This window comes from Capsicum annuum, chromosome 8, assembly GCF_002878395.1.
Source record: "Capsicum annuum cultivar UCD-10X-F1 chromosome 8, UCD10Xv1.1, whole genome shotgun sequence".
Taxonomy (NCBI): Eukaryota; Viridiplantae; Streptophyta; class Magnoliopsida; order Solanales; family Solanaceae; genus Capsicum; species Capsicum annuum.
The window spans coordinates 74987261-75003010 of record NC_061118.1 but is presented as its reverse complement, the minus strand read 5'-3'; the positions used below and the strand labels follow the sequence as shown (position 1 = coordinate 75003010).

Sequence of the window (15750 nt, the reverse complement as noted above, 5' to 3'; positions counted from 1 at the left end):
CCAACTTCATACCACAAAATAGGAGAACGACATCTCCTACTATACATCGCCTCAAAAGGAATTATACTAATGCTAGAATGGTAACTATTATTATAGGAGAATTCAATCAATGGCAAATGGTCGTACCAACTACCACCATAATCTATCGCACATGCATGGAGCGTATCTTCCAATGTTTCACTACTGGAAAAAGAGGCTATGGAGACAGTTCTACTACCGTCCTCCTAGACATCACAACCGTCCCCATAGGTCTAATGCGGCAGTTTCCACAACCGATACAACTGAAGGCGTTACATTAGGTCTAACGTGATGGTTTCTTGCGACGGTTGCTAAAACCATCACTATATTATGACCTTTAGCGACGATTATTGTATTGACTATATGACAATGGTTAGAAGGCTTTTGAGATGGTTCCAAACCATCCCTATATACGCGTTAAGATATGATATTGCAATGGTTATTAGTCTATTAAGACGATTGTTAACCGTCCCTATATATATGCTAGTGCAACGGTTATATATGCTATTAGGACGGTTTTATATGTATACTATTAGGACGGTTATATTTACTATTGCGATGGTTGTATGCATATACTATTGGGATGATTATATATGCTATTGCGACGGTTGTATGCATATACTATTGGGACGGTTATATATGCTATTGCGACGGTTTTATGGATTACTATTGGGATGGTTATATATGTTATTGCGACGATTGTATGCATATACTATTGGGACAGTTATACATGCTACTGGGACATTTAAACATGAGCTATAGCAACGGTGAATTTTATGCTATTGGGATAGTTATTTTAGGGTATTAGGATAATTATTATTAAAATATTCAACAATACTATATTATGTTATTGCAATGATTTTATAAAGCTACCATAACACATAAAATGTACATATATAGTAATCATCAAGAGTATTAGTAACTATTAATTCCCAAAATGTCATATGCAAAAAACCAAATATTTTTTGACCATTCAGAAAAATCAAAACATACACAAGTTTCAAATGTTCAAAAAATAAAAGATGTTAGAAACTACTCGGTCAAATTTTCCAACAGCTAGTGTAACATGAAACAAGTGCAATTGATCTCTTAGATCAGGTCTAGTTCATCAATTTCATTTCCGTCATCTTCTATGTCATGATCACCTACAACAATAAGAAAAACAAAATTAATGTCTAGCAACAAACTGCATAACAACAACATACCCAATATTGAGATCAAGCATACGTATATACCCAAAGTTTGGAAAGATCAAGCATAACAAGTATATAGATTACTATCCTCACTCTTCGAAGGGTATGTATTTTAGTTTTCATCTTCTCACTTAGTCCTATTTCCAGATTTAGTTATATACTTGATGCAAACAGGAGCAACTATACATTGATGCATAAGGTTCGTGAGGTAAAGAAAGATGTTCGTGAGGACAATGTATAAAAATATGGGAAACTAAATGCCAGCAAATCTCGTGGATGGTTCAAAAGATATTCAAAGCTAAGAAGTATATAGAGGAAGCAAGGTATACTAAACACGATATCCAACATATGTCCACCTTCTCTATCAAGGATATGCACTATAAATTGTTGGGAACTCGTCAACATTGACATGGGAGCAAGAGGTCAACTGGACGGTAGCACACTACAAAGCTAAGGGCAGAACAATGATGCTGAAATATACAAAATCTGTGTAGCTGTGTAGCTGCATCAAATTGATAACTTGACTAGATATGTTATTATTATTGTTTTTTTGTCCGAAATATAGCTTATGCATGCTGGTAAATCAGCTTATTTGGTACTTTATGCAGTCCTTGCATAGTTTGGTTTATCCATAGAGATGAATGATGACAGTACAGTTGGTGTGAATTTAGGGCCCTTTTGCATATAGACCTGAAGGTTCCCTATACCAAACGTAGCACTATTGGTAGATTTTCATTATCTACCACTTTCCAGGCACCCAGCAACTTTATATTTTATCAATAATATTGGGTGAGAGCTAGTTAGATAGAGTACTAGACCGATGATTTGAAAATATGGCATCCAACTCCATTGTTCACTGTCCTATAATATTTCCTCTCACATAACCAGTTGCCTTCCACTTAAATTTTCCCAAACTATATTTTACTTGTACAAACAAATGATATATTGTTATTCCAATACAAAAGCCTGACCTACAAAGTAACTCCTTCTATCCAAGTTACAAAGTTATTCCAACTTTTGTGACTTTTCTTTTTTAATCAAATCCAAGAAAGAATGATAGATTAATTTTTTAGAAAGAATATAAGAATGATAGATTAGTTACAAAAATATGGCATGTATTCTCCAGATCTTTGTATAAGTCAAGATGAAGTTGACAGTTTTTCACAGTAACACCATTCCAGTACCCAAAAGATTGTATTATGATCATAAGTTATGCTATTCTCCATCTTACCACAGTAATGTCACTTCATTTCTTTATAAATCCAGTAAGGATACTTTGCTTTCGACCTTTTCACTGACCAAGAGTGACAATACATAATATTCCTACCACGACAACACATTCATTTATTTTTGTGGAACCTTTTAGCAAGTTACTATCTACCTGATACAAGATCAAGTTCACAACACAAGAAACATCTACCTGATACAAGATCAAGTTCACAACACAAGAAACAAGCGACAACAAGAACAACAAGATGTCAACAACAATGCTAGTTAATCGAAATAGACCACACACGGCTTCACTAGACTTCAAGATTACAACAAGAAGATGAAAAAGAATGTAAGATTGCAACAAGTGTAGTGAATCGAAATTGGCCCCACACGGCTTCACTACTTCAAGATACAAACAACAATGTCACAAGATTACAAATGAACTGGAGTACAACTGAGAATTTCAAACACTAACCTTATTGTTTTGACTGTTTCTCCCTGTATCTGCAAGTGTAGAGGTAGATTCTATTGATGGAGGAATGGACAATGACGCTAGCATCTTAGGATCAATTAATCCTGCAATCTGAAGTTGAGCAATTACATCTGCAATAACTTCTTGTCTAATGGTTCCCTTTTGTTCCTCGATTTGATCCTCCATTTTTTGCATTGTTTCTTGCATTTGTTGCACGACATCATTGGTGACCTTGAAAGTTGGATCAGAAGTGCCATTTATTCTTTTCAAGAAAGTTCTTGTAACCCCATTCCATACAGTCTTACACGTCCCGGATGTTCAGGACTCATGACTGCTGAAAATGCATCAACAGACTGATTATTTGCACCCTATTGCATTTCAATTTCCTCCATTTCAGCCTAATAAATCATATTCAAAAGAACATTCAAGTAATTACAAATTAAGAATTGGATTTCAATATAAACTTAGAATAGATAAGTTTCATACAATTTTACTAGTGGTGCTTTCATTTGAAGTCTCGTATATACGACTAGGTTTTCTTTCTCTTGTGACCGCAAATATTTTCTTTAGCAACAGTGTTCCCCCTTTTCTTTTTCCTATTCATATGAAAATGAATATTAACAATTACTTAAATGACATGTTAAAACTCAATAAGAAATAAGAGAACACACCAATTTATTATGAATTAAAGCAAAACTCTTTTTGCCGGCAATGTGTGGATCCATCAACTTCTTTAGATTCTCAGTATTTGTTTTAGACATTTTCTGTAAAATGAATCAATAACATTAACTAAAGTAATAACATCTCTATAGAACTAACTGTAATGAAATACGTTTTACCTAAAAATTTTCAGACTTCCAATATATGAGGAGCTGTTAAATTGACATTCTGGAACACCTCCCAGCCTTTTCGCCACTTGAACTTCATCATTTTCATATGGATCATAATGTTTTTCTTTTAAATTAGCTCTATGCTTTCTCTAAGATTCTCGAAGTCTTTCCAAAACCCAACCTTTTGTGGCATCAGGAATATCATATTTTGACTACAAGTTAATGTCATTCAGGTAGGATAACAAAAAAAAGAAAACTAAAAAAATATCAAATACTGACAGAGACAAACCTGAGTATAATCCCATAAATCCTTTTTAGTATCCATCAGCCTCCAAATAAATATATCCAATGGGCAAAGGGTCACACATTCTTCACCAATGTGCCTAGGAAGCTTCAGTTACAACTTTATTAGTAGGACCAACAGGTTGATTTTGCCGATTTAGTATGATCAGTTTTTTCTCTTGTCCGCCATGTACCTTGTGCATTTGTGTTTTGCCTCTTGTTTTTCTAGTGGAAGGCCCTTCAACTATAAGAAAATAAAAGAAAATTAGAAGTCACGAGTGAATCCAATAAGTTTCTAAGCTATATGTTACCTTGTTCTTCAGAATGTTCAGCTATTATCGGAGTGGCTGAATCAGCCATTTGGACTTGATCCTCTACATGTTGCTCATCATCTGTATGTTGCTCCTCTATAACATGATGCTCCACTACATATTATTCAATTTCTTGAGATGGTGGTTGTTGTACTGGTGGCTTTTGTACTGATGGCTGTTGTACTGGTGGCTGTTGTTCTCAATTAATTTGAGAACATTCTCTTTCTCCGATCGTATGGCTTTAACTGTTTCAGTTGTTGTCAATAATCGCTGTTTTCTGTTTGCCATGGCTGATAACGATCCAGGTGTAATAAATGCCTTTCTGTTTGATCTTTTGTTACTTTTTGAAGGCCCTTGTCGATTCATTTTTATCCAAACCAGCATAAAATTAAGATGGACGATCTGATTAGTATAAAATTACTTCAGGTTGCAGAGACAAATCAGCAACTTTAGTCACCTGGATGCAAATAAATCAATGGTTGCATATTTCAACCACTTGTAACAGGAACAGAACCAAAAAAAGAAAATGAAATGGAATAACAAGGTAATTGGTATTCAGCTAAGTTTTCAGTTGCTGGTAGCAATAATGACTGGTTCTGGTTATCACAACTTTGTCCTTGTCCAGAGAGATTAGGCTGTAGGGAATTGGGAAAAAGCCTAAGTTGAACTCATTATCCAGCTGCAATTTCTTTTCAGGTAAATGGGTGTATGATAACCAGTCTCACACTATTTATAACGGGTCGAATTGTTCCTTCATTTCATTCTTGGATGATGGAATGGCTTGTCAGAATTACAGGCATCTATTCAAACCAACACAGGATGTGTTTAAAAGCTTGTTTTGCTGGATAGAGTGTCCTAGCTACCCCTTGTCATAGCCATACAGGTATCATCAATACTAAATGTTATTCACTATTCAATGTTGCAGACTAAGTCTCCAGTTCACCACTGACCCCAGCATTTCCATCAACTTTAATGCCTTAAACAGAAAAAATTGAATGTCATGCAAGGTTTGTACTAAATCTAAAAATTGGTCCCCAACTTTTTAATTCTCGTCTGTGTCCTATCTGAATATAACCACACAACGATTAGAAATTACATCAAACAAAACTATGCAACATAATGGTAGTCCCAAATAAGTGTTGACAATATGAATCCCAGATAGCTTACAACTAACGGGAATGGCGAGGGTTTAGTGTACATAAACCTCACTGCTACCGAGGTAGAGAGGCTGTTTCTGCAGGACCCTCGGCAATCCCGATATAGCATCTACAACAAAATAGGGAGCACCTCAAGAATTCAGAAATAGTGACAACACCAAGCAGATGATTGAGTAGAATTAATTGATGATATAACATAAGCAAAATGATACACAAACATGAAACTAATAAACACAGACACTTTGTTTTTTCCTTTTGTGATGGATAGTCGATCTGCATTGCCTTTTGTGATGGATAGTCGATCTGCATTGTATGTCAAACAGAACAAGAAATATTGAGAAAGAACAAGGACTATAAGTCCATGATGATATCCACCAAACCAGCATAAATAACAACTTACAAACTGGAAATAGAATGAATGTGCCCCAGTTTTATCACCTATACCATCGAAATCTAAGGGACACCTTATACGAAGACCAACAGATTTTAAAGAAAGAACATCATACTTCAGTCCATATAACATTCAAAAGACGATGCTTCCTAGATCTTGTTTAGCTTTTCAGCTACAACAACAGGATTTGCATTAGCAATAGCATCCTGACCAGCATTCTTATAATCAAATGGGCAGTCGTGCTTGTCAGAATAGCGATGAGCTGCACAGAAAAGGTTTCCACACTTGCCTTTTTCATTTTAAATTGATATTCCTTGGACAAAGGTGGCTCCACCACTACAGGTTTATATGGATTGAGAGAATTTCCCAAAAAATGGACTAAACTTAGAGCATCATGACAGCGAAATGATCACTGTGCCACCTACAATACCCTGCTACAGCTTCATGATAAACCACACGTATAGATAGAACAACAATCTCAAGTAAAAGTTGCCATCTATGGCCACCACAATTCAGATAAGGGAATAGCATAATCAACTGAGTAATTCATATCAAGAAAAAAGTTTAGTCAGTAAGTTCAAAACACATCTATGTGAAGACTTCCAAAAACTAAAACCACAGAAGAAACCAAAGATTGAACCTTTATTCAATTCCCTTTACTACCCAAAAAAAAACCTAAATCCCAAGAATTAAAATGATATTTTCCACAAAAATCCAACCATTACAATGACATCAACAACAGTCCATTCATTCCACTCCATCTTAACATTCTTCGATGACCTCAAAGCTATAAAATTACCAAATACAGCAAAAAATCTGTGTCGGCCAGGCTCACCTTTCAGTCAAATTATGAATATTATAAGCCCAAAAAAGCAAAAATTCACAACTTCGTAATCTCCTTCCCATTTTCTCCCTCCCCTACCCCCATTTATTTTTACCAAACCAACTTTGGTCTTTTTGTGGAGATTCTCCTGCAAGCGTACCCTATTTCTCTCAAAACTTGAAGCTAGCAAGACAAACTCTAAACAAGCTGAAGAAGTTACAAGGTCCTAGCAAAAAGTATTAAGGTATCATAAATTTGGCAATAATATACTACTATTCTACTTATCTAAAATGGCTGCAGGTGCTCGTTTAAATCAGCCTGCATCACTAGCAGTGTAGGTAGTCAGATGCTAACTGTAGCCCAAAAAACAACTGCTAAACACACTCAAAGTTAACACCTTTACTAAAAAGCATGAACAATTCAAGTAGAAAGAACTGAAAAGAGTCCCTTACATTTGGAACCATGTAAATAAAATGAACAAAAAACAGAAGCTAAACACACTTCCTTGACTCAAAAGCATGAGCAATTAAAGTTGAAAGAACTGAAAAGAGCCCCTTACATCTGGAAGAGGTAGAAGAGTTAGATGTGTATACACCTCATCATTTTCCTTATTTGCCTGTTTCACAAGATGATAAAGACAAGGTAAAAAAAATACGCTAAAAACTTTAATAAAAAATTGGACAAAAAAATGAAATCTTTACAAGCAACAAGACATCTTCAACTCTACAAAACATCTGAGGCTGGAGACCAAAAGTTGGAAAATCAATCTTGATAATAGTTGAAGTTTAAAGTGATTATACTCTATACTTGTCTTAAGCAGATGAAATTATAACAAATGCAGCTACAGAAACAACCACAACAACAGCAATAGGTTAGCCTAAGGAAAGTATTGAAAGCTGATGATTTATCTGGATTTGATATCATTAAATTCATGCAACATCAGCTTACCTTTCTTCTTTTGATGTAGTTGGAAATTTCAGCTTTTCTATTTCCCCTTCTTTTTGGGTTTCCTGAAAATTGAATTATCTTAGCAGTCCAACTGTCCAAGCAACTGAAGAGTAGTTCAATAAAAACTGAGCATTTCCAGAATTATAGAGAGCAAATGAAGTATACCCAAATCAGAAAAAAGTAAAATTGAGATAAATAACAGCATACACTTGTACCAAAACACACACATAGAGATATGAAAATTGAAAAGCAAAATTCAAGAACACAAAATGGGTATTCAATAAAAAATTGAAACATTCAAAAGGTGAATTAAAGGACAAACAATAAGACAAACCATGATATCTCTATTTTGATGCTTCAAAAATAAACAGGAAACATAGATACTAGTCAAGATCATTACGACACATCAAGCACATTAACTACTGACCATTACGAATAAATGACTATAATGTCAGTCATCAGCTTCCATCCAATCCCAATCGGTATGATCAATGTCATCCTCCTGTTTTGATGTTTCCATTACATCTTCTGAATGTTTTACATGCGAAGGCACATCAATGATATCATCAGGGAGATCAGCTCTCGACCATCTGACATCAACATTGAGTACGCTTTCTGATGAACCAATGTCATTATTAGGCTCCCTCCAAAATGTTTCTTCAATATTGGGACAACTTTCTTCCTCCAAATCATACAAATCAATAGGGACTTTATTCCTTGCATAATAAATCCCTTTCTCAATTGGATCTTCCACATAAAACACTTGATGCACTTGTGATGCTAGTACAAAAGGGTCAGCTATGCTGCATTTTCTATTGAAGTTTACACGCGTCAACCCATATTTATCTACTTCATTATGAAACCAATCACATCTAAATAGTACAACACTAAAGCAACCCCAATAATCTATCTCGATGATATCTTGAATAACTCCATAATAGATAATCATTCCATCAATAGGATTCGGGTCTCTAGCACTAGCAAAACTATTTGCTGTCGCTGACAAAGTCACTCTACTATTTTGTGTCTTGCCTGAGACATCCCGTGTCATCGTATGAAATCGATATCCATTAATGAAATATGCAGTATATCTTTTAGCCACAAAATTAGGCCCAATAGCTAGCCATCTTAAATGATTTGGCACTTCAACAGTTTTAACTTTTTTCTTAAACCAATCACTAAATTCTCGACTATAAATTTATGCTTTTACCCTTGCACTTCCTTTGCTATGATTATCAACTAAATCCTTATGTTCGCTGCCAGCACGTAATGTAAATTAAATCAATAATGGTATAAATAAATGAAATTTATACAGATTATGATATCATATAAAGGAAGTTCAAATACAAATAACTATTTTATCTTACTTGATAAATGTATCTACTTGTTCATCTCCGGTATTAAACAAAGCATATCGATGTGCTTCAAACCACTGATGATTATCCAACTCAAAAGTCTTACCTTTCCTTTTCTTCTTGCTTCCGATTAGATTACGTATTTTAGAAAATATAGGTGACAAATAACCTCCCTCTATTTGAGTGCCCTTATCATCCCCTGTTGGATACCTACTGAATTTTGTCTTCACCCCATCATCTAGGTATCTCGAACAAAAGTTCAAACATTCTTCAGCCAAAAAATCCTCTACAATTATGCTTCAGGGGTATTTCTATTACGAACAAATCCCTTATAGTTACACAAATTTGTTTCAATAGGATACATGTGACGCAAATAAGTCGGGCCCCCGAGCTTAATTTCATCTACTAAATGGATAGGCAAATGTGTCATTATATCAAAAAAGGTTGGAGGAAAAATCTTTTCAAGCTCACATTCTATATCTATCATTTCAGCCTTCATTTTATCAAGATCACTTTTTCTAATAACCTTACTATATATGGCTCTAAAATAATTCCCCAACCTAATCAAGGCTAAAGACATTTTTCGGTAACACTTTTCTAACTGCAAACCACTACCCAACCTAATCAAGGCTAAAGCATATCGATGTGCTTCAAACCACTGATGATTATCCAATTCAAAAGTCTTACCTTTTCTTTTCTTCTTGCTTCCGATTGGATGACCTATCTTAGGAAATATAGGTGACAAATAACCTCCCTCTATTTGAGTGCCCTCATCATCCCCTGTTGGATAACTACTGAATTTTGTCACCCCATTATCTAGGTATCTCGAACAAAAGTTCAAACATTCTTCAGCCAAAAAATCCTCTGCGATTATGCTTCAGGGGTATTTCTATTACAAACAAATCCCTTATAGTTACACAGATTTGTTTCAATAGGATACATGTGATGCAAATAAGTCGGGCCCCCGAGCTTAATTTCATCTACTAAATGGATAGGCAAATGTGTCATTATATCAAAAAGGGTTGGAGGAAAAATCTTTTCAAGCTCACATTCTATATCTATCATTTCAGCCTTCATTTTATTAAGATCACTTTTTCTTATAACCTTACTATATATGGCTCTAAAATAATTCCCCAACCTAATCAAGGCTAAAGACATATTTTTCGGTAACACTTTTCTAACTGCAACCTGGAGCAAGTGATGCATTATGAAATGAGTGTCATGACTTTTGTATCCTGATATTTTCATCTCATCTATTTGCACTCGACTTGATATATTAGAGGCACAACTTTTTGGCAATTTGGCATCTTTTAAAATAATGCAAAACAACATTTTCTCCTCAAGTTTCATAAAGAAACAAGCTTTAGCCAGATGAACTTTTTCGCTATTATCATCTTCTATTTGTTGAAGGTCTTTGCATATCCCCATTTGATGCAAGCCATAGCGAGAGTTTACGTGATCTTTGTACTTCCCAGCTATATCCAAGCTATATCCAACAATGTACCAAGCAAACTATCACATAAATTCTTCTCTATGTGTATCGGGTCAAGGTTGTCCCGCAATCTATTTTTCGGTCAATACGGCAATTCAAAAATATGGATCTTTTTTCCAGGGACCAACACTGTTTCTTTTTCTTTTTGTTGGCTCTTTCCAAAAACATTATTGAATTCACGTAGTACTTCAAGAACTTCTTCACCTGATAAGGGAGTAGGTGCAGCTTTATGCTCCTCCTTACCATTAAATGATTTTCTATCTCTTCGATATGGATGATCAGGGGCAAAAATGTTCGATGACCCAAGTAACACATCTTACGACTATGTTTGAGATACTGGGAGCAAGTACTATGATTACAAATGGGACATGCCCATCTCCCCTTGGTGCTCCATCCAAAAAACATTGCTAGTGCTGGAAAATCACTAACTGTCCACAATAAAACTGCACGCATATTAAATGTTTGGTTAGTTTTAGCGTCAAATGTTTCCACTCCCATCTTCCATAGTTCATTCAACGCTGCAATTAGCGGCCGCAAGTATACATCAATATCATTTCCAGAAGACGAGGGACCTGGAATAATCATTGATAACATTATCTACTCTGGCTTCATGCATATCCACGGTGCTAGGTTATAGTTCATTAACATAACTGGCCATGTGCTATGAGAAATGCTCATTGTTCAGAATGGATTGAAGACATCACTTGAAATACCCAATCTAACATTACGAACATCTTTGGTGAAGTCGGGGTGCATGGAATCAAGATGTTGCCAAGCTTCCCCGTCAGCGGGATGCCTTAAATTTCCATCTTTGGGTCGTTCAGTAGCATGCCATCTCATAGCTACAGATCTTTCATAACACATGAATATCCTCTGAAGCCTAGGCTTTAAAGAAAAGTACATTAAGACCTTCGCAGGAACTTTATTAGTCCTATTAGTCAACTCATCACGAACATTTTTCCATCTAGAAGACCCACACATAACGCAATTATCGAGCTTTGCATTCTCATTCCAGAACAACATGCAGTCATTAAGGCATGCATGGATTTTTTCATAATTAATATCCAAATCTCTTATCACCTTTCATGCTTTGTGGAAAGACTCGGGAATCTAAGCAAATGGAAAAGCCTCTTTTATCAAGTGCAAGACTGAGAAAGCTACATTACTCAGCCCGTGAATGCATTTGAACAAGTAAAACAAGATGGTGAAATTCAACTTAGAAAAACTCTTACACCCCGGATATAAATCTTGTTTTCCTTCCTCCACTAATTTAAAAAATTACTTAACATCTTCAGACGGTCCCTATCTTACTCCTTCATGCCCTTTATTCCTCTAGCCATCTTCTGCATTTCTAAAAGTATAATGAAGTAGTTTATCAATATCATCATGTTGGTCAAAAGTTTCATAACACTGCTTGAATGTTGAATATTTGTTGACGAAACCCCTAACCCATTGAGTGTAGTTAGGAACAAATCCATGACCATACAAGTGATCCTCCACCACATCTCGATAATGCCAATAGCGATTAAAGCACAATCTATAAGGGCATAATATTTCATTTCCTTGAGAAGCTCGTTCAAATGCATTATTGAGAAAATCCTCGACTCCATTTTGGAACTGAATGGTAGATTTTGGGAGATACATCCAACTTTTATTTGCAACATCCATTAAATACCCTATGTTACATATTTAAAATATTGAAGCAAGAAAATCATGAGTACAGTCAATATCAATGTACAAATAGTACAATTAGGTATGTGAAATAATTTTTACAACATTTATTTAATTAAATAAGAATTTTGATCATGCTTAAGCAATCAAATGTAGAGATCTAGGTAGAGCAACCAGTCAATATTTTGCGCTATCATATGAATAAAATTATTATGATAGATATATTTTAACTTCTATGAGATATCATCGCTGTGAAAGATCAAATCAAGATGATTATCTATAGATCAACACCCTATTAACTGTACAAGATAGTCAAACTCAATATACATACGTAATATGTAAGTTGAAAATGAAAAGTTTCTAATGATATGTTGTCGTAGGTATCTATTTCCTTTGCCAACTATGAAGTGTAGGATGGGCTATTTTGATTATTTTGTTTCTGATAATGCTTCATTTAAGTTGATATACAGAGTACAAGGCACTTTTACAACATAACACTCTTGAAATAATCTAACATGTTTTTTTTTTTCTCATCCCAAAAGATACATAAAAAAATATATTCATGCAACAATCTCTATTGACAATAATGCCTACTCCATATAAAAACCCAATACATAAATCACTACAACATATTTCATGTACCAATAATCAAGGGATCTATAGTATAACAAAATGCAAGCTATCATCCGTGAAAAGCACCCAACAAGCACATTAACATGTAGATAACCATTGGATCATGCATAACCTTAAAGCATAAACTTGAGCACAAAGTCATTTACAAGCACAAAATCTTTATAACATACTTTTAGACTCTTTAATAAGTAAATTCAGTAATCCTCTATTGTCCATGTAAGTACATGCTATCTCATGGTCCTACCTAATCGTACCTCATAATCTGTGGTGTATCCAGCATGTAGGGTAGCATGTAGAATATAAGCACATTCATATGGAAAATTCAGCCTTTACTCATAATATCAACTTTGTAGAATAACTAATCTTTTAAAAGAAGCAGATAGGTTGGTTAAAACTAATCCTAACAGTGAATGGACATGGTGGAGCCGCGGAGGGGGTTCTGGAATAAAACGAATGTGGACAAAAATAGTTTCGTATGTTGGTTAAACATGCATAGAAGGATATTAACCAGAACAAGGCTAGCCAGTCTAAATGTCTGCCGGAATGGTAGATTACTCATATGTGATTCTGCACAAGAAACAATAGAACAACTGTTTGATGAGTGCACTTTCTCTGGATTCTGCTTGAATGAGATACTGGATTAGATGAAAATTACACTCGACAAAAAGGATTTGCAAGGGTTATGGATCAGGGCGACTCGAAGAGTACAATGAATTAAGTGCAATAGTTGTGCTTATATATCATATCTGGAGACTGGAAAGCACGTAATCTAGCTCAATGGAACAGTATAGTCCCCAGGCCACATAATATAGTGCTACAAATGCAGCAAGATAATTAAGTACAGAGGTTTTGAATTTATTCATAGGAAGATCATCTAGAGAGACATAGGGTGGATAGAACAGTTTCACATAGCAGTGGAAGATGCTCTCTTTATATATTTTAGTAGCCATCAGTTAACATCGCTAATTAAGTCGGTCAATAAGCTTACAGATTTTTAGATATACTTTTGAATATCAGCCGGCTAAATTGTTGCGTGGAACTACTTAATTAAAGAAACCATGATGCGGAGTCATCGAAGGAAACAACATGGCCAATTTATTAACTTATTATCATAGGTAAATTAGTATCTACAAATAAGATAACAAGTTAATAAGTGTAATCAGTGAACAAATTAACTTGCCAGCTCTCTAATATATACTTTTATTAATTATTGAACTCAACAAATTTACAAGGAAAATCAATGGGAAGACAGAATAAAATTACAAATCTGACATGTCAAGGTAAACAACACTTCAGTCATCCCCACTCGACAACAAGGATTTGCAAGAGTTATGGATCAGGGCAACTCAAAGAGTACAACGAATAAGTGTAATAGTTGCGCTCATATATCATATCTGGAAACCACGTAATATAGCTCAATGGAATAGTATAGTCCCCAGACCACATAGTATAGTGCTACAAATGCAGCAAGATAGTTAAGGACAGAGGTTTTGAGTTTATAAATAGGATGATCATCTACAGAGACATAGGGTGGATAGAACAGTTACACACATAGGAAACTGTATAGAAGTAGAGTGGTCAGGACGTAGGTTTCTTTTTTTTTCTCTGATGGACTGCTCATGAAAAGAGAGTCTTGTGGAGGTTTGGTGGCGATAATAAAATGTGTTTGTTCGACAAAAAAGCATCATATCCTCCAAAAGCAGTTTATTTTGAATGTTTGACAGGGCGATAACATTTTGAAAAGTCCGAACAACATAGCTAATAACTGCCAACAAACTTGCCTACAGGAAGTAAGAATCTCTAGTAATCGTTGTTCAGCATACGAGCCAAGTTAAGCTACTATAAAAGCAGAAGTAGAGAAACATAAGTGTGGACAGCTGAAACTACAACTAAAGGATTAGGAATAGTACTACTTGCTCGCGGTAAGTAACCCCCGGCTCACTCTGCTATTGCTCGAGTTTCTACTGATCTATGTCACATATACCATAAATTATCAACTACGACTATAATAAATATCAATATTTGTGTATGTCCAGACTTATTTCGTCCCAATACTGATAACTAGTTTATAATTTAAGGCAAACATAGATGTTCATTATATAAATTCCTCAAAATTGCTAATAAGATCTTTTACTCTTATGTTCATTGCTTTATAATTGCATGAAATTTTCCCACAATCAAACCACAAAATCCACAAATTAGACCACAAATCCACAAAATTGTTCTAAAATTGGACCACAAAATCCATTTTTAATGAACAGGGAACAAAATCGGAGACCTACCTGAGAAGAAGAACATTTACGGAGAAGTAAAATTGCAAGAAGACCATATGAAAATCAGCTACTTGTAGCTCAGACAAGAAAACAACCAGCACACTACCGTCGTTTTTTCAATCTCCGACAGATTGAAGACGTCCTAAAGACGAGTTGGCTGTCGAGTATTGAACGGAGAAGTGGCTGTCGATCGAGTATTGAATGGAGAAATGGTTGTCGATCGATGAAGTGGTTCACATTAATTTCACCGAGAAGTGATGACGAGTATCTTAAAATAGGTGGCTGTCGATCGAGTATTTATTTGATCGGAGAAATGGCTGTCGATCGATGAAATGGCTGTCACGCTCAACCACCGTATTAAACCGTAATGGCGGAGAAATGGGGCTGACCAGAAAATTTTGGGGCCAAAAACTTATTTTAGTTTTTTTTTAATAAAAATAATTAAAAAGAAATCAAAAATTCCTGCGTAATGCCATATTTTAGCTCATATAGAATATGGGATGGGTATATATCAGTTACCATAGATATTTATTGAGACGGTTATGATAACCGTTATCATAGATATAACTATTGGGATGGTTTTCGAAGTTAATGGGACGGTTATCTTTAATTATTGTCCTAATACAATTTATAACAATACGCGACGGTTGTAACATTTGCTATTGCTTTTTTATAGTAACGATTATATA

The 15750-nt window shown here is 35.0% G+C and overlaps 1 long non-coding RNA gene across 13 annotated transcripts; it reads right to left on the bottom strand.

Moving 5' to 3' along the window:
- Nucleotides 1-918: 918 nt before the first annotated feature.
- LOC107838956 lies at nt 919-15503 on the bottom strand. 13 transcript variants are annotated; one of them, XR_007044077.1, is made up of 11 exons: nt 7638-15489; nt 7249-7305; nt 5715-5778; nt 5486-5584; nt 4319-4775; nt 4015-4251; nt 3735-3937; nt 3567-3659; nt 3382-3491; nt 2899-3293; nt 919-1163 (listed from the first exon to the last, which is right to left on the bottom strand). It is a non-coding gene; the product is annotated as an uncharacterized LOC107838956 (long non-coding RNA). The 13 variants fall into 13 exon arrangements; XR_007044074.1 differs by lacking the exon at nt 5715-5778 and having other exon boundaries at nt 7638-7699; nt 15071-15489; XR_007044073.1 differs by lacking the exons at nt 5486-5584; nt 5715-5778 and having other exon boundaries at nt 7638-7699; nt 15071-15499.
- Between the last annotated feature and the right edge of the window lie 247 nt (nt 15504-15750).